Here is a 20,820-nt window from a genome sequence, read left to right as displayed (position 1 = left end):
TATTTGAGTTAGATAACTTTACCATGTCTCCAACGTTCTTGTCTGGAAAGTAAAGGAAATAATATTCAGTTATTTCCTTTTCTTCTTGGTTCTACTGAGCGAGACCAGTTTTTAAAAGTTTCATTTTAAGCAATATTGTCATAATTTTAAATATAATTTTAAAAAGTTAAGGAATTATAGTGTGGTCTTATAGTCTTGGATGATGGCTTCTATTTAAATACTAATTTCCCCTCCTAGATTTTCTGCATCTTTATATTGTTGTGGAGAAATTGATTTCTCATGTAGAAGACTAGAGTATATGCCTGCTTTCTATATGTAAGGAGAAGCAATTAAGAATTTTATATTATTTTACAAAAATGTATCCAATTGTTCTGAAAAAATATATAGATTTGGTGTGAGCTCATTGCATCATTTTAAAATGATTACATCATTTTACATCATTATCTCAGTATCTTGTTTTGGGGAAGCTAAGTAATATTTTAAAATGTTAAATACACTCTTGGCAAAGCAAGCTGGTGCCCACAGTGACTCAAGCACTGGTTATGATCAGAGTCAGCTGCTCACGCCCCATGGGAGTTATGGAGGTAGCGATGTTACCAAGATGGCACTCCCAGCTTCAAAATTTAAAAACAGTCAATATTTACCAAACACCTGCTAACTGCCAGATTTTATGGCTTTTCTCATTTGACTCCTGCAATGTCCCTATAAACAATTATGGTGATGATCCCTATTTTATGTAAGAGGAAAGGAGATCCCAAAAAGGAATTACTTGCTTAAAGAGTCATTGCCAGCAAAGATCCGAGTGAGAATCCCAACTAAGCAGTATGACACAGAGCTCTCACCCCTAACTACTGGATGGCATACTTTCCTGAGCAGCTGCATTTCACCTGCCCACAGAGTAAAGGGGACAGATGATTTACTCATGAGACTGTATTATGCAAAACATGTATCCACTCTTATGTCTTAGTTTAGGGGCGAGCAAACTAAAAATAATGGGATTGGACAGAAAAGGATCCATTACTTAGAACGTCAGGAAGGTGATTCATGAGAAGTAAGAACAAGTCAGTATAATGGAGAACCGGAGAAAGAACAGCAGGCAAGTATCTCATGGCCAATTACTTATCGGGAAGAAGAGATGTCAGTGTGAGGTATATTCGAGAGAAAATTTCCAGAACATAATGATCCACTTAGGAGAAGGAGAATCAGTGACTATTGGATGAGCTGCCTTATCAAGTTCAAGAATTATACCTGAGGAACTTCCAAACCCTTAAGCATTCTCTTCTGGTCATGTTTCTTTTACACTATGATTAGATGTAGATATGGAAGAGATAACCATTTTTGAACTGGGCTCTGAAAGGTATTAATAAGATCCATTGAAAAGGGTTATTTGTTTGTTTTATCATTTACCCTTTATCTAGGGTAGGAAAACATCTGTCTAAAATGAGTGTCCCATTAGATGAGCTCGGAATTTAAGGCACACTGTATTTGCAATCACCTGAAGAGTGTACGAAACCACCACTTTGAGATACAGAGGAAGTGTTTTGATAGTTTAAGACCAGATATGCCTTGAAGTAATGTGGGAAGAGAGGAAGATGAAGTCTGGCCTCACATAATTTTTTTCTACTCCTCAATACACTGGAGTGATATAGAATGAGAAGGCTAAACAAAGGAAAGTCCATTCTACAGAACATGTTTGCCCTACCCTGAATAATGCTCCCTCCCCTCAAATATGTCCATGTCCTAATCCTCGAAAGCAACACATGTTGCCTTATAAGGAAACGAAAGGAATTTACAGATGGGACTGAGTTGAAGATCTTGAGATGAGGAGATTACCCTGGGTTATGCAGGTGAGTCCAGTGTAGAAGAGAAACACAGGCGAAGTCAGATTCAGAGAATGAAATGTGATGGAAGCAGAGATCAAGGTGATACCTTTTGAGATGGAAGTAAGGACCACAAACCAAGGGATCCTTCTAGCTGGTTGCTAGATGTGGCAAATGACAAGGGCATGGCTTCTTCTCTCAGACCCTTAGGAGGACCTAGTCCAACTGATACATTGACTTTAGCCCTGTGAAACAGATTTTGGTCTTCTGAACTCCAGAATAGTTGGGGGATATACTGGTGTTGTATTTAACCAACTAGGTTTTGGTCATTTGTTATAGCAACAATAGGAAACTAATTCAATGTTTAAGGGGTTGTATTCCCTCTTTACCAGCCCCTTTACCTCTCTGTCCACCTTTTTAATAAGCTTCTTAAATCAAGACCTCTTAAATCAGCACCCCCTGCTTCTGGCTTACAATGCTCTCCTTCCGGCCTACAACTTCCTATTCCTAGACCCTTGCTACATGAAGTTGGTCCTTGGGTCAGCACCACGTGAGAACTTGTCAGAAAATCAAATTCTCGGGGCCTGTTGTCTCAATGAGCTCTTTCAATGAGCCATCCAGGGGGTTCCAATGCACAGTGAAGCATGAGCACAATCCTACTATGACAGACACTTCCCTAATTCCATCTACCTTCCCTTCAACTGCTGCCTCTGAAACCTCCCTCCACACTGTGCTCACTTTATTTTCATTCTTCCTCCATCTTTTCCCTCCCTCGCTTGTTCCTGATTCTTTCTGTTATGTTGCCTATACTGCTGTGAGGTTTCATTAAATGAACTGGAAGTGAGGGCTTTTTATAACTGGACAGGACCACAGTCAGTCTTCTCTGTAGGTGTGGGAAAGACAGGCAGGCAGGACTCCACCATTGTTAGAGTAAGAAATATTCCACTCCAGATGGTGGAGTTACCAAACTCTACCCTTACCAGTCCTTTTCCCTCTACCATGGTCTTCTACGAAGGTCTGGATTATGGGCTGAGACCTCATCACCCACCCTTGGACTCTTCTCCAGAAAGATCACACATTTTTCTTTGGCAAATAATGCTGAAGATTTCTCTCCAAGGGTCGGCTTTCACTGTACATGTACACATGAGTACTAAAGGGAGGGTATACCAATAGCTCAACTATTTTGAAAGCAGTTCACAATCCGTTACCCTGAGCATTTCCTAAGGCCCACGTCCACTCTTTATGTGAGCTGACTGAAGCTTTGCATCTCACCAGGTGACTGTGAGTTTCTCTTGCTTTATTTTACCTTTCAGTCTGACTTCATCTGCTCTCTGTCTTCCAATATTTACTTAAAATAAATGATCTGCTGCTGGCTGTCTTTCTTGATTTGCAGCACTATTACAGTGTCATTATTTTTACATGTATTTCCTTCCTTTAATATCTTCTCTCACTCTTTCATGTTGAATATGCTTCACTAGACATTTATCTCCATCCCCCAAACCACGTAAGGGAGGTAACTCGATACACTTTCCTTTGGTGATAAAACCTTCCTGGTTTCAGCTATCCTCTGTCTGTTAAGAAACCCTAAATATAAATCCATAATGCAGCCAGATCTTCCCCGAACTCCGCAGCTGTTCATCCAGTTTCTGCTCAGCAGCCCTGCATGTATCCAGAGGGTCTTTGCTCAAATCTCCCCTTTTCTCTGTAATGTCCAATTCCTGACCACAAGGATGAGTGAGGAAGAAGAGATCATTAATAAAACTTGGAAATTATGTCTTATCCTTCCCTTCCTCTCTTCTCCCTGAACACTCAGTCACCAAAACACAGTGCCTTTTCTCCTTTCCCATATTATTCCTTAACTTTGACCCCCAATCCCTCTGGCCTGAAATACTATGTATGCCCTTGACTGCTAAGACATCCTAACTCTAACTTCCATAATCATCTTCTCACTGTCAAGCTCTGATTGTTCTCCAGCTTACATCTGTGAGTTTTCTCATCTCTTGTTGGCCCGAGGTGAATGTACACTGCTGAATCCAACATATACTTCACCATCTAAGGTCTACTTGGATGGTCTTAAATGTGACCATTTTATGCAGCACACTGGAATCTTTAGGTTAAAATATGTAATTGTTCCTTCCCACTTTCATACCTGGGTGTTCCTGTCTGAGAATTTCCTGTTTCCACCAGGAACAACACATACTTCTTTCAAAGCCTCTAATATTTGTAATATTTCATCTAATGTTTTTTAACCTTACCAGGTTGAAGCCATTTCTCCTTTCTTTTCATTTCCAGAGCTCTCTATACTTCTTATTTAGTTCTGATCCTATTCTCCCTTGCATGATATGTATACATGTCCTAGGGAATAAAATTCTTTAGGACGGGGACCATTCTTTCATACTTCAGTACAGTGCACATTTGTAAGAGTTCAATAAATTTAGACTGAATTAATTAGAATCAACAGTACTTTTCAGGGTTCCTGAAAGTATAATTTAGAATAGTAGCTAATATGTGCTTCCTTTTCACAGGTCATGAACATATGGGAGTTAACACATCACTTAATACACGCAGCAACAAGAAAATTAGAATGATAAACTAAAAATACATTGCCAGAATTAACATATGTAGTGAAGATAGTGAACTGTTATTCCAAAAGTGAGCTTATGTCTTATTCCTCTGCAAAGTGTTCTCTGTACATATTCTAGATTAATTATGTTAGATCAGCATTTGGATTGATAAGCTAGAAGTTCTAAATGATCCAACATATCTAATCCCTGAAAGTACAAGTTATTAAAATATGATTGATTTAGATTATTATCTTGTCAAGAGATAAGTGTCATTCATATTAATATAAAACAGATTTTCATCTTAATTCCTGGTGGATGCTTAAGGATTTGAGGGCTCTAGTTTAATGTCCCCCAAATTAGCCCCCAAATTTCATCACCATTAATAGCATTTACACATTTTTCTAATAAGCATGAGGCTGACTTTTTACAGGCATTAGCTTATTTAGTTCTTCAAACAGTCTAACTTTATAGTTGAGGACACACAGACGTTTGAATATTATCCAAGGTATAAGAGCTAATAAATTATAAAGCCAGCATTCAAAAAAGTGTGTTGTTGGGTTTTTTGTTTTGCTTTTTTTTTCTGTTTGCAGAGCATAAAATCTATAAAACTAGGCTCAATCCATTAGAATTCCCTTCCTTCTTTGATGTCCCCCTGTAATTTTAGAGACTACTTGGGTGGTTGTAAGCCTGCCACTGTATAAGAAAGTTTAAAAGCAGCATTAACATTTCTACTGATTGATCTGAAGAATCAATGAATCAAACAGAGATCTACATGTTCTATCTATGTGATATGGAAATATATCTGGATTCACTTTCTCTTCTCTCATCATTAGAACAGTTTCAAATACCTAGTGAAAGGAACCATATATGGTGCAATTCTCTCTGTTATATTTCTGCTTTTGCTTCTGTTCTTCAAAAGGAGACCCAGGGGGCTCTTGAAATCTCTACACCTGCAGCTTGAAGAATGCTTCTCAGCCTGGATGAGTTCCTCTGAGAGATTATGCACACACATCTGTTTTCATAAAAGTTTAACGGCAGACAGCAAGTTCATATATTGTTTTAACTTAATTTTTATTCAATCTGTTGTCAGAAATCTGACTTCCACAATCTGGTGGCAGGTGCATGGTAACGAACACACAGTGTGGTCTCCCTCTGCTTCCCCAAAGAACCGTTCATGAACACACTGTCTGTACACGTGGCAGTAATTGGGACTCTTGATGGAAATAGGCATTGATTCCTAGAGCTTCACTTCTACTCTGTAGGAGCTCAGAGGTAGAATATTCCCTTCTCAAACACCACAGTTCTCATTACTCAACCCAAGGCGAGCACCCCAGGGTTTTTGCCTCCCCTGGTTTCTAAAATCTAGAGCCCAGGAGCACAGCCCCTCATACCACCACCTCACTGCTCCCAGCCAACGACAAGAACCACGTCTGCTCTAGTCCTTGTGGTTAGAGCTTCTGTGGTGAGTCTCAAATTTATGCCCAGTGCCAACAGCCTCTGACGTTATTTTAATAGTTTTTCTCATTGGGCAGAAAGGGACATTTTTACTCAGTTTTTACTTTATGAGGTCCTATTTTTCAGGAAAGTTCCCTGAACATCCAGATCTTACGCTGTTTTCCTTTCAATCAACCACAACACATAATGCTGTGGGTGATTTGTCCTCTTTGTTAATTTTCACCTGTGGATCAAGAATAGTAGGGCAGCTATCACTTCCAGGACCGTCTAAATAATCAGCTTTCTCTTTGAAAGCAACTCCCCATCAGGAAAAGTGAAGGATGCAGTTTGATGAGCCTTTTCTTTCTTTTCTTTTTAAGGTTTTATTTATTTATTTGACACAGAGAGAGAGATCACAAGTAGGCAGAGAGGCAGGCAGATGGGGAGGGGAAAGCAGGCTCCCTGCTGAGCAGAGAGCCCCATGTGGGGTTTGATCCCAGGCCCCTGACATCACGACCTGAGCTCAAGGCAGAGGCTTAACCCACTGAGCCACCCAGGCCTCCCTGAGAGCCTTTTCTATGTGGTTGGGATGGAGCTGTCGCTGAATGTGATGAGCTCTTGCAATTAACAGTAACTATTCCATCATCATGATTATTCGTTTTAAGCAAGACATAAGGAAGGAATTGGTTCATAGGTGAGACCAGGATTAGCCTATAGGCAGAAGTTACATGATCCCAGTTGTAAAGGTGAGAGAAGTAGTTTCCAATGTGGGAAGACTTAAAAAAAATACTCCCAGGCTCAAGACTCCACCAGTACCAATACTTCTAAATAGCAGAGAATTGCAAGGAAACAAAGCAACTCATGGCTCTCTTGCAGGGGTTCTCAAACTCTACTGTACCTCCGCATGCCCAGATGGGCTTGGTAAAACACCAGTTACTGGGTCCAGCCCCTGGAGTTTCTGATCCAGCAGGTCTGGAGTGGAACACAAAAATGTTTCCTGGCAAGTTCCCAGGTGGTGCCCATGTTCCTTTTCAGGGCCCACACATTCTTGGGGTCCTCAAGTTCAGTTGTACTTTGGAATCACCTGCGGAAATAATTAAGAGCCACAGGCAACTTCCACCCCAGGGCAACTGACTCACAATCCCCACAGCTGGATCTGAACATTTCATGTTCTTAAGAGTTTCATGGGTGATCCTAAAGTGTACCAAAGTTGAGAACCACTCCCAAAGAATCATACAAATCTCACTTACTGTTGGACTTGTTCTCACCTTGTACCATGCACTTCCAGGAACACGCCAGGCCACTTTCCTCAAGCGTGGAGCTTGGCATGTCAGGCACCTGCTCTAATCAATTTCTTAACTTACAGGCAAGAAATTTAGGGGAATATAAATCTCTACCTGGTGTTTCACGCAGTAGGCAGTGCAAAAAGATAGCAATCCCTCTTAGGAAGAGAAATGTCTTCTCTGTCACCTCTCCTCCACCCTTTCCACTGGAGACATTATCTTCCTTAGAGCTCTCTCCTGGATCTGCCAGAGATCAGGCAAGGACACTGAGGTTGCTGCTGTGTGACACACAGAGGATGATACCCCCCAGAATGCATTCACAGCCTCCCAGCAGCAAAGGGCATCAGCTAATTGCCTTATACTAGAGAGGTACCTTGAGTCAAAAATTCAGCTGAATTAATTGCAAACTCCATTATTTCCGCTGAAGATAATGGCTTGTTGTGGTGCTGGGACTCAGCTGGAGAGAGCATACCCCTACGGAGTAATTAACTGTGTCCCAGAACATTCTGTGTCTCAATGCCTTCCCCTCTGTAGCTACTCACTGCCTCTCACCTGCCCACCTCGTGTGTCTGGGATAGAAGTAAGCCACGCTGGTGACATAGCTTGAGCGATGCCCCTTCTATATTTTCAAATGAGATGAGAAATGCCTTGAGCTTGGGCTTGTGGATGATCAACCAAAGCAACAAAATAAATCATTTGTCCAAAGGACTCAAGGGATGCTCTGTTTTCTTCAAAAGCTTTGGAGCTAGAGATGAGAAGATGACAGAACTTCCGGGCAAAGGTGGTTTGGGACACCTCTTAATTCTCTGGCTGATTATGAAGGATCGTTTAGGTTGAACTATGTATTCCCTGAGTTCATTTTGGGCACTGATGCAATTTGAATTTTTCTGACTCTGAATGTGTTAGCCTCTGAAATCTTGACACAGTTTTTTTTTGTTTTTTTTTTTTTTAACTTTAGAAAGGCGCTGGTGTGGAGGGGAAATGAAGTAGACTCATTAGAAAGGTTTTCTCTCTCTCTCTCTCTCTCTTTTTCCTGTTTCCAGCCTATTTGTAATTTTGTCTAAACCAGGGATTTTCAACCTCATAACTTTTGACACTTTGAATTGGATTAATTCTTTATTTGAGGGGTTTGCCTTGTGTTTTGTAGGATGTTTAGCAACATCCCTGTCCCCAACCCACTGAATCCAGTAGCAGACAATCCCTGCCCAGCCCCACCCATCCCAACACCACCCCCCCACAAGTTTTGATAGCCAAAAATGTCCCCAGGATAAGAGGGATGTGGGCAATGTGAAACTGTCACTGCTGTGAACCACTCTTGACTATTTTCTTGTGGGTTTTGGCAGAGCTGGCACTCATAAAAAATGTTATACTTAAAATGTGCTTTTGTGTACATTTGCTTACTTGAGCCTTACAAGTGATGTTCAAGGTTGATCCAAGAACAGATGATTCTGAAAGTCATACTTCAAATTCATGACAGAGCTGGGCTAAGAACTCAGGTCTCTAGATTGGTAATCCCGCACCCTCTTACTGCCATCATTTTTAAGTGGGGCCCAAAACTACCCCCATGATGGCAAATTTATATCCAGGATTGCGACTCTTCAGACGCTCCATGCTACAATAACATCATGTGTGACCCAATTGATCCTATTCCTATGGACTTTCACATTAACTAGAATCTGCAGTGGATAGTCTATTTCTCTGGCCATGTCGCCCCAGTGGCCTGGAAGTTACTGGAAAGAAAAATTTAAGCTGAAGGGAAGTGATGATACATTCTCCAGTCTTTACTAGCAGGTCTTTGTCAACTTCCAAGTGCTTTCCTAAATTATTATTACTATAGTCTCAAGAGTCAAAGCATATTCACATACCTAAGCTCTCTGAAACTTAGCCGTTTTATTTTAAAGTTTCATTTATTTATTTGAGAGAGAGAGAGAGTGCCTGTGCATGAGTGGGGGCCGGCAGAGGGAGGGGAGAGGGGAAGAAGGCTCCCTCCTGAGTACAGAGCCTCATATGGGGCTTGATCTCTGGATCCTGAGATCATGACCTAAACTGAAACCAAGAGTCAGATGCTTAATCCACTGAGCCACCCAGGTGCCTCTCACATAGCTATTTTAAAGATCAAATGTGATTGAGACACTTATCCAGAATCCCTGATTTCATTTAGTTGTTCACTCCCGGCAACCATAAACCCTGAGGCTATAAAAATTAAGTGAGTTCCCTAAGGTCACAAAAGCAGTCGGGGAAGTTCCTACTGTGACTTCCTGCACAACCTACCTCGAGCCCTGTTTCCTCTCTGTTCAGGCTCTTCGATATTATCCGTTTTAATGAATTAATATAGAACTTAAATCAGTTCTCCTCTCTTTCCTAGAGAAGACAGTACCCTTGAATGGAATAAGCCCAGTTAAATGGGTTACTTACTATATTCAATAAATAGGTACTGAGCATCTCTTTTGAGCACGTCATTGTACAAGCTGCCTCTCTTGAGTTCTATTTTAAAAACGACTTCTAGACAACACTCAAATTCAGAAATATACCTGGGGGGACTCTGGTACATGTGTGACTCGTGATGTGAATCTTCTTTGTAAACCTCTTTATATTCCTACATTTGAATTCTTTATACCATTACATGCACAAGCCTTATTTACTAACTGTTCACCCTATGTGGACACACACCCAACCACAACACTCAACTTTCCGGTTTTCTAATAGTCTCTTTAGTGCTTTCGTCAATTTATAGAGGCTGATATACCTAAAAAAGCTGAACTTTCTTTTAACTTGAAAGATGTATGTAGCCTTTGGTTTCATTATTATAATCGGTTACTTCTCTAAGTGAAAGGAAGAGAGTAGGTGATTATGCTGATGAGTAGGAGTTTTTAGTTTTTGGAATAAAAACAGGATTTTGTAAAAAGAATTTTTTATTCTCATTGGGTATGGCTTGCCTAGATCTAAAAAATGCACAGTGCTTTCACTTTCCAGAGGCTGTAAGGAGGTCTCCTTTAACTTGTCTTGTATTGATTAGAAGAGAGTGGAATAATGGCAGGATAGGTCATTAGAGAGGTGGCCTTAATTTATGAAGAGAGAGCGATCAATGGGTCAATGGCCAGCCCCAAGTCTGACCTACATGTCCCAGCTACTTGGAACCATCGTGTTGATCAAGCCATACAGACAGACCTGAGTAGATTTTTCCTGCCTTCTTCTATCAAAGTGGTCTCTTCCGGTGTTTCATTTAGTATTTGTCCTGCGATCCTTCCCCTAATCCCTCATCCTCAATGGGAAATATCAGTCAACAAGCCACTAAAAACTACATCACTTTAAAAACTAATTTCAAGACTTCAAATCCATTTGTTGAACTTGAATTTTAAAAGCTAGAGTCCGGTAAAAAGAGTGTCAGCAGGGGTAAAGTCTTTTCTTTTCCAGGAGCTTTTTGTTTTGCTGCTGTTGTGGTTTTGTTGCTGCTGTGAAATATGGGCAGCAGTCTCTCTGTGTTCTTCAGCAAATAGAACTTCATTTCTCAGCATTAGCTACAAACTAAAAATCAAGAAAACTCACATTCACTGTCTTCTTTTGGTTAATAGAACAACAGGGTTTTCACTTTGAGAAATGTCAAAGTGTTCTAATCCCTTGTTGCATATTTTAATTTACAATCTTTTATTTATTTGCTTGTTTTTCTTTCTTTTCTTTAGACTACTAGACTACTGTAAGCTTTGAGTTTTGAACTTACCTACTTAGCCTCAAATCTTTTTCTTTCTTCATCTTTTTTTTTTCTCTCTTTAAGAACTTCACTGGTGCTTTTTACCATTTTTAGTTGGAAAATGAACAAAGCTTTTGTAGATTGTGTCAGCCCGTGTTAAGCTTTAATTTATAGAGTGACTTTGAGATTTGAAACAAGGTAATTGGCAGAGTAGTGAACACTGTGGGAAATGTTTTACATGAATAAAAAGAAGGGAAAGTTAGTTAACAAATATTTATTTAACAACTGCTGTGTTCAGAACCCCGTGTTCAGCAGCTCAATGGACAGAAGTGGTGCGAAGAAAACAGAAGTGCTGAGAGGCTTACTGCATAAGTGAGGGCCTGAGGACTGAAAAGACGTGGGGAAGTGATTTACAAAGTCACATAGCAGAGGTCCTGAGTTACATAAGACAAGTAGAACAAAAGAAACAAAATATCATGGCAGGATGAGTATCCGTTATTCGCCTACACCTGTGCTCAGAACATGACTTCATCATCTGATGGCAACGTGAACTTGGGAAATTTACTCACACTCAGAAAATGTCACTTTCCCATAAATGATACGGGCTTCATATTCTTTATGTAACAGGGTCAGAGGTAATACCTGTAACATATCATGCACAGTACCTGGCACACAACAGACCCCCACCACTGCTTTCATGATGACTATTATGATTTTAAATTGCTTTATCCTTCCAATCATTACCCATCCATTTGGAAGCAACTAGAATACTTCATCTGGGCCAAGGGATATGCAACAGCACATGCATGTGTTAAACTCCACCTAAGAACTGATCTGAAGATTTAAGTTTACCTTAAATCTGGAATTTCCATTCTGGAATTCTAGAAGTCCTACAGGGCAGTCAACTGGCTTTCTGAGTAATGGAGGAAAAAAGAAAGCTAACCTACCAAACAGTCCGACTAAGGTTGTTGCAGGTGCAGTGCTATGGCGTCAGTAGTAATGTCTCCTATAGAGCATGAGAATAGCCTCCATTATTGAAACCTTAGAATGGAACATGCTCTGTGTTAAGCACTTTGCAGAAACTATCTCAGGGACCTCAGAGCAATCTTATAAGGCAGAAATTATGGTTTTGCCCATTTACTAGTAAGATAATTCAACAGGGAAAGCCTGCTCTAACAAGGTCCTACAGTGGCCAACAGAGCCAGAATTTTAAAAAATAAGTTATCTACCCACAAAATATTTGACTGCTACTCTAGGACCCCAGGACTACAATCTCTTAACTAAGGAAGACATAGGGTTTTATGTGACTTATTTCTGAAAAAGACCAGTTTCATTCTTCTCTATTGATTTGTATTGTTTTACATTCGTGATATGGTTTTCTCCGGACCTCATTTTCAAATCCTGAAGCTGCTTTTGTCTCACAAGACCCAAGAGGTTTCTAAAGGTCCTAGACCACTGTTACTCTGTTATTCTGAAGAACGTAGTCATTGGAAGGCTCGCTAGCAGAGAAAGTTACACAAACATCATCACAGAGGTTTTTGATGGCCCTAGACTATTGCTGAATGCTTGATTTTTGCAACAGCAGCGGCCACCACCAAATCACCCAAAGGGTATTCTATCCCAGAGTCATGGTAAAAAGGAAGATTTCATTGGGATCTTTACATCCTGGAGAGTTGTATGGTTTGTCTTTACAAGAGGAGAGATGTTTTTTAAATTGGTTATCCCTTTCCTGCTTGCCATGCTTCTGTCAACATTACTTTCCACCTGATTACAGGACACCTTACTCACCGTGACAGTATTCAACAGCACACAGGTTCTGACTAAAGAAACCACAAACAGTGAAAGATGCAAGACACTGGGTACAATCTCTCATGGACAGAATACAAGTGTAGAAGAGAGAATGCCGTTCTTACTATTTCAGATAAAGGTGTACTTATAATAAATATATATATTTGAATTATCCCTGTTCTTCAATTGGACCCTACTGGCTTAAAAATATCCAAAGTCGGGGCGCCTGGGTGGCTCAGTGGATTAAGCCGCTGCCTTCGGCTCAGGTCATGATCTCGGGGTCCTGGGATCGAGCCCCGCATCAGGCTCTCTGCTCTGCAGGGAGACTGCTTCTTCCTCTCTCTCTGCCTGCCTCTCTGCCTACTTGTGATCTCTCTCTCTGTCAAATAAATAAATAAAATCTTTAAAAAAAAAAAAATATCCAAAGTCAAGAAAGAACTCTTCCACCATGAGAAGGAAGGAACAAAGCAAAATGAAACATGATTCCATTGAAATGAAGCTGAGGCTGCCCCAGGCCAAGTACTCTCAACCAAGGCAAACAGTCAGAAGTGGTGGGAGAGGTTACAGTATTGCCCAGAATGGTTGGCTCTCACTATCAAGGGACTTAGGATTCTGTTACATAATGGAAACAAGAAAGAGTCTGACAGATCTTAGAGGATCCCCTTAAACATTATTACTGTTTTACTGAAGGATAAATTTTAATGGAAGACTGCAGGACTCCCATGTACACAACGCCATCACAAGCTCACGTCCCTCAAGAAAATTTCCAGGTCCTGTACTTGCTGAGGACAATTTGAATGTGGAGTCAGCAGTGGAGAAAATTTATCATAAATACCAACTGTGCTCCTGGGGCTAATTACAGAAAGAAGAACTATAGCATTGACATTTATTTTGTTTTGGTGTTGGCCATGTATGTACATACCTATATATATATCCATTCATTTCTATAGTCATCTTACAAACTAATTTTCCTCTTCATTCTTCCTTGGCCCCATTATTTGACATATGATGGTATATTGATGGCTGACTATACAATATAGCCACAGGTTACGGAACATTAAGACAGGATCGTTGTAATGGCCGTAAGAACACTCCCCATAGATCCCCAACCACAGGGTGTATAATTGACCAAGGTCTTCAGCTGCTGTGCTCTGAAATCCAAAACTGCATTAGTGCTGGGGCCATGCCTCGCATATGTTGTTCCAAGCCAATGACTGAACGTGACAGCAATACTAAAATAGGCTCTTTCCTAGGAGACATGCATAATTGTGGCTCAGGACTCATTCATAGCCCTCCTGATCTTTCCTTGGACTACACAGGAAGCGGGATGCTCCCACTCAACTTCCCTTCCTCTTCTCTTTCCCTGAAGTGGGTGAGAGGCATCAGACCTCCTAATATCCTGATACTTCTCCCAACCTCTCCTAGCTCCCTCATTTTCTTTTATAGGGGTTTCCTGGGAAATGCCTTGACTATTTCATTTGTAAATGTTCTAATAGGCATAGAATCATTGCATATCTAATCCCATCTTGTCCTCTGCTTTCCAGACTAACATAGTCATCATAAAAGAGGAAGAGACATCATGCAGAGATTCTGGTTTAGAATAGGGTATAATAACTATGAAACAGATGAGAAATGGGATATTAAGTTAGGAAAGAACTGTCTTTCCTTACATTTCTTTTAAGAACTAGAAGTTGGAAAGAAAACAGTGGTGGGTAGTCAAAATGGCAGGTTTCACATATGACTGCCAGCATCTCTAACCTCTTTTCCCTAGGCCTGGCCCATGGTCAGTGGCACCGAGGGCCTGACATTGGTGGTGTCCCCGGTACAAGCTGCATGTATGTACGTAGCAACAACGTGAGAGTTTTCAGGGACCATTTGTCAGCAACAGAGCTGGTATCATCCTTGCTGCCTAGTGGCATCCTTGGCCCTCCAGCATTCTCAGATTGTTTGCGCTTTCGTAATTCCATTTTGCTTCCAACTCCTATCATTACTTCCTCCTGTTTGCAAATAAGAACCCGAACTGTATCAATCTAGGTTTTTATAGGAAAGAAAATGATGGAATCAATAGGATAATTGAGGGCCGTTTAAAGAAACACTCTTGACAAAGGTGTGGTAGCATAAAGGACAGTGGGGTGCTCTGCAGGGAGCAACAGCAGAGAGTCAATACCCCTACTCTTCTGAGGAAGCTAGGGTAGAAAAGATCACCAGGACCCCGAAAGAGGGCTTTAACTATCAGAGACAGCTCCAGCCAGGAGTGGGACCCTCATGGAAGAAGGAATACAACCATTAAAACTCACAGCTCGGGGCACCTGGGTGGCTCAGTGGGTTAAAGCCTCTGCCTTTGGCTCAGGTCATGATCCCAGGGTCCTGGGATCGAGCCCTACATCGGGCTCTCTGCTCTGCAGGGAGCCTGCTTCCTCCTCTCTCTCTGCCTGCCTCTCTGCCTAGTTGTGATTTCTCTCTGTCAAATAAATGAAATATTAAAAAAAAAAAAAACAACTCACAGCTCAGCAGTAAGAGCACTGGGGCTTTAATAAGAGACACTCTGCTCTCCCCTTCTACTCTCCTGGTACTTTGCATTGGTGAACTCAACTGGAAGCTGGAAAGCAAGTGAGCCTGTGGATGCACATGATAAAGACCAGCATCCCGTGGCAGGCAGAGGGTGGAAAATGGCAGACAATAGGTATGAAGGAAGAGACCATATCCATTCAGTACACTGACTGACAGAGAAGGGCAAATGTTATTCCTTTTGGTTGAGCTTAATTTAAAATGTTAACATATTCTCCTTAACACATCTACAAGCAGAATCCTCTGGCAGCTTTGACCTGATTCATTGATTATGAAATGAGCTTTTTAAAATGTTTAATAATGTATAGTTTATAACAGAGAATTCAGAAAGATAAGTGAGGCTATTACTTTACCCCTACTTTGAAAACTATTTTCACCAGATACAGAATTCTGTATTGCCTGTTTTTATAGCATGTTAAAGATGTCCTTCTCTTGTCTTTTGGGTCTGCATGGTTTCTGGGGATAAGTCAGCTCTCCTTTATATCATTCTTCTTTTATATATCTTTTTTCCCCTATTTGCTTTTAATATATTCTATTTATCTTTGGTGTTCAGTACATATATATAAATATATAATTAAATATATATTGAAATATATGTATTGAAATATATAATTAAATATAATATTGAAATATATGTATTAGAATATATATATATATGTATATACAATTTCAATTTTAAAGTTGTTTTGGAAGAAACACATACCCAGACCAAGTTACTTCTTTATGCCAGAAGTGGAATATCCATTTGTAATTTATTTTGTAAGAATACAAGTTTTTGCCAAGTCTTTTAGGAATTGCTCCAACATTGCTTTTGAATAAACCATTCTTCTAAATCTAGAAGTTCATTTTATCATATAAATAAAAAATGTTTTTATTTGAATCTCTTTCTGATCTCTAAACTTTGCCATTGGTATAATGTAGGTGACTATATTCTTTTAGTTATTACCTGTATAATGTGTTTTTAATATCCAGTACTAGACATCATTAGTCTAGTTTTACTAATTTATACATGTATATATCATATATTTCTTCACAAATTTATTTCTAGATAGTATATTTTGTTGTAAATTATATATTCTGTTACATTATATAACAAGGTGTTCACTGTGGTCAGAAAGCTGTGGAATATTTACATTGGGTGACACTAAATTATCATTCCATTTTTAATATCTTTAATTGTATCACTTGGTATTCCAGGTATATAATCATATCATCTGCAGAAAATGATGGTTTTTAATTCCTGATTTCCAATTTTAATACATCTTATTTCTTTATAAAAATGTAATCCATGGGATGGGATGAAATATTTCCAAAGCATTTATCTAATAGTTGATACCCAAAAATTCCTACAACTCAGTTAAAAAAAAAAACTGATTTAAAAAATGGGTAAAGTAAGTGAATAGATATTTCTCTAAAGAAGTCAGGGGTGCCTGGGTGGCTCAGTTGTTAAGCGTCTGCCTTTGGCTCAGGTCATGATCCCAGGGTCCTGGAATCGAGCCCGGCATCGGGCTACCTGCTTGGCGGGAAGCCTGCTTCTCCCTCTCTCACTCCACATGTTGTGTTCCCTCTCTGGCTGTGTCTCTCTCTCTCTGTCAAATAAATAAATAAAAATCTTAAAAAAAAGAAAAAGAAGAAGAAGTCATATAGATGGCCAACGAAAATGAAAGGTACCAACATCACTAATCATCAGGGAAATGGAAATCAAAACCACAGTGAGATTTCATTCCACCTGTTAGATGGCTATTATCAAAATAACAAAAGATAACATGTTGATGTGGATGTGGATAAAAGGAAACCCTTGTACATTACCAGCAGAGATGTAGATTAGACACTATAGAAAACGATATGAAGTTTCCTCAAAAAATTAAAAATACAACTACCATATGATCCAGCAATCTAACCTCTCGGTATGTGTCCAAAAGAATTGGACGCCTGGGTGGCTCAGTGGATTAAGCCACTGCCTTCGGCTCAGGTCATGATCTCAGGGTCCTGGGATCGAGCCCCGCATCGGGTTCTCTGCTCCGCAGGGAGCCTGCTTCCTCCTCTCTCCCTGCCTGCCTCTCTGCCTACTTGTGATCTCTCTCTGTCAAATAAATAAATAAAATCTTTAAAAAAAAAAAAAAAAAAAAGAATTGAAATCAGGATCCCATGCACCTTCATGTTCATTGCAGCATTATTTACAATAGCTGAGACATGGAAGCAACCTAAATGTCTGTGAGCAGATTAATAAAGAAAAATGTGGCTTATAAATACAATGGAATACTCAGCCTTAAAAGAAGGAAATGTTGCTATTTGCAACAACATGGATAAAGTCGATTATGCTAATCAGCCAAGCACTGAAAGACAGACATTGTGTGATACCACTTACACAAGGAATCCAAAATACGCAAACTCCTTGAAGCAGAGAATAGAATGGCTATTGCCCAAGCCTCATGTGAAGGGGAAACTGGGAGGCCAGGCATTCGCTACAGAATAAAAAGTTTCAGTTACACGAGATGAATAAGCCACTCTCATCTACCATATTGTAAATTGCCTAGAGTTAACAATCGTGTATTGTATAGTTAAAATTTTGCTAAGAAAGTAGATATTATATTGTGTTCTTACCAAAATAATAATAATAGTAATAGTAATAATAATAATAATAATAATGATAATTAATAAAAGGTCAGGAGAAACTTTTAGAAGATGATGGATAAGTGTATGGTATCAACTGTGGAGATGATTTCATGGATTTATCTTTATCTCCAAACTCCTCAATCTGTATACATTAATTATCTATAGCTTTTTGCATGTCAAAAAATTTTAATTAAAAAACTACACATGGTTATCTAAATATTTTCTGTCAGTGTGTTCTAAATTATTTTGATAACTTAGTATTCATCAATTCTCCTCTCCTATTCACACGAAAAATAGCCCTTTGTTTCCACGTTTTGTGTGATATCTTTGTTGGGTCTTAGTATCTATATTAAACTGGACTTCAGCAAAAGAATTGGGAAGCTCTTCATTTTCTGTGCTCTGAAACAGGGAATCAGAAAAGCATCACTAAAAAACACTGCATACCATTTCAAACATATAAGGACAATAATTAAAATGTTAACAAGAATTAAAATATATCAATTCCATATTTGGATAAAGATGTGGAGCCTTGCTCTCTGCTAGTAGGAATAAAAATTTATAGCACCAATCTGGAGAAGTCAGTAAATCCTAGTAAATATTAAGGCGCACATACATTGCAAGCAATCAATTACACTCTCAGGAATAGAACAGACAACTTTTTACACTTCCCTGTAAAAAAGACCTTATAAAGGCATATTTTTAGCACTATTGGTATAAAAGAAGATCCTGAAACAAGTGTCTTTCAATAAGAGTGTATAAATCAATGGTGCCATAGTTATGGTTGAGATCATTAAGTAAAGCTATGAGTATCAACATAGTTAAATATCATAATGTAGAACTAAAAAAAAGTTACAAAAAGATGTGCACAGTTTAATTTCGTTTACATACAAGATTTAAAATATGCAAAAAAATTGTATATTTTTGGAATAAAAATGTCGTTAGTCTGTAAAGACATGCATTCAATTAGGAATAGATGTTAGGATTTAATGCCTTGTTGAATTTTTAATGCTTTTCAAACTCTTGTGGGAATAGCTTTTTTCTTCTCTTTGGACTACAATTGTGAAACATACCATTTGATCTGATTCTGAGAGATCATTGCATTCTTGTTTTGAAATACATTTCAATTGCAAGGGTTATTTTAATTCATTTCTAGATTTTATTTATTTGGAATTTTTGTATTGACATTTATAAGAAAAAATAGACTATATTGCTGTTTAACATGTTATTTTAGCAATACTATTATATCAATTTTATTTTTACTTTATACCAACTTCATTTTAAAAAAGAGTATTGACGTATTTCTTATTTATGTTTCAGTGAGTTTAAATAATAGTTTTCTGTATATTCCTAAAGTTTCAGTAGTATATACAAAAAGAGCCATTGATGCTGGTACTCCCTTAAGGACAGCATTTGAATAATCATCCATTTTTGCTTTCTTTGGCTATTTTATAACATTTTCTTCTGCAGGTAGATTTACTAATTTATATTTGCTAAGAACAGCACTTCTTTCACGTGGATTTTGAATCTATTTGCACAGTCTTGAGCTAAGACATTTTAGTTTAATAATGTCCTTTGTCTCAATATTCATTTCCCCATTCCCATTTCTTATTTTATGTGTGAGCTTTCTCCCTATTTTATTTTTCATTCAATGTATAATCTATTTTGTTTGGATTTTTCAAATGACAAGTGGATAGATTTATTATTTTCACTACTTTCTTTTTTCTACTTCATTTTTTTATTATACTCTTACTATATTCCTTCCACTTTCTATAGGCTTTCATTATTTGTCACTTTCTAACTTACTGCTATGGATGTTTAACTTGTTTTTACTTTTTATTTGAATAAATATATTTTTTGCATTCTTTAGCTATATCTCATATATATAGCACTTTAAAATATTACTTTCTTTAGATTCTGTGGTTTCAGTTTTCATTCTCTGTCCTATTTTCTAGTTTTATTAATTTATTAATGAATTAATTTATTAATTTTGACTAAAGATGGTCATCTGTGCCATTTCCACTTTCTAGAATGCATTGAGATATTCTTTATTACTTAATATAAGATCAATTTTATTAGTATTCCAGGGCACTCGGAATGTGGTATATTCTCTCTTTTCATAAACTATATCAGACCAAATTAGCTAGATTCTTTTAGGCCATATTAATTTTTTTTTTCATTTTTAAGCTACACTCTCTCATAGACATAGATGTGATTTGGCATTATCTATAATGTGTTGGCTATACACTCTAAATAGTGTTTATTGCTAAAGAGTTTTAAAGAACTATATAATAAATATTATAAGAGGAAATAACATGTTCTTTTTTAAAATTTTTATTTATTTATTTGACAGAGATCACAAGTAGGCAGAGAGGCAGGCGGGGGGGGGGGGGGGAAGCAGACTCCCTGCTGAGCAGAGTGCCCAATGCTGGGCTCGATCCCAGGATCCTGAGATCGTGACCTAAGCGGAAGGTAGAGGCTTAACCCACGGAGCCACCCAGGCACCCCAGTAATGTGTTCTTTTTAAAGGATCCGAGATCAAGTCAATAGATTTACCCCTTTTTGTCACCTGTGGAGAGTTATGTTCTAAAGAAAATATGGGAGACCAGTGTATTCAGTAATTCCTAGTACTCACTGTAGTAAGAATGAGCACACTTGTTAAAAATAATAAACAATACACAACTATACACATGTGCATACAATTACCCTCTTCCCTGAATCTGTTCCCATTTATATAAGGCAATCTGCAAAGGGTAGGGAACACCATCATTATTTGTAAGACCGGCTTATATGCTGTTATAAGTAAGAATAAGCAAGCTTTAAAAAGTTCCTTTCTGGGGCACCTGGGTGGCTCAGTGGGTTAAAGCCTCTGCCTTCGGCTCAGGGTCCTGGGATCGAGCCGCACATCGGGCTCTCTGCTCAGGAGGGAGCCTGCTTCGTCCTCTCTCTCTGCCTGCCTCTCTGCCTACTTGTGATTTCTCTCTGTCAAATAAATAAAATATTAAAAAAAAAAAAAGTTCCTTTCTATTTTGGTATGTATACACAATGAAATGAAATGTACA

The sequence above is a fragment of the Meles meles genome, chromosome 13 (assembly GCF_922984935.1).
Source record: "Meles meles chromosome 13, mMelMel3.1 paternal haplotype, whole genome shotgun sequence".
Taxonomy (NCBI): Eukaryota; Metazoa; Chordata; class Mammalia; order Carnivora; family Mustelidae; genus Meles; species Meles meles.
This window is presented reverse-complemented; position numbering follows the sequence as displayed.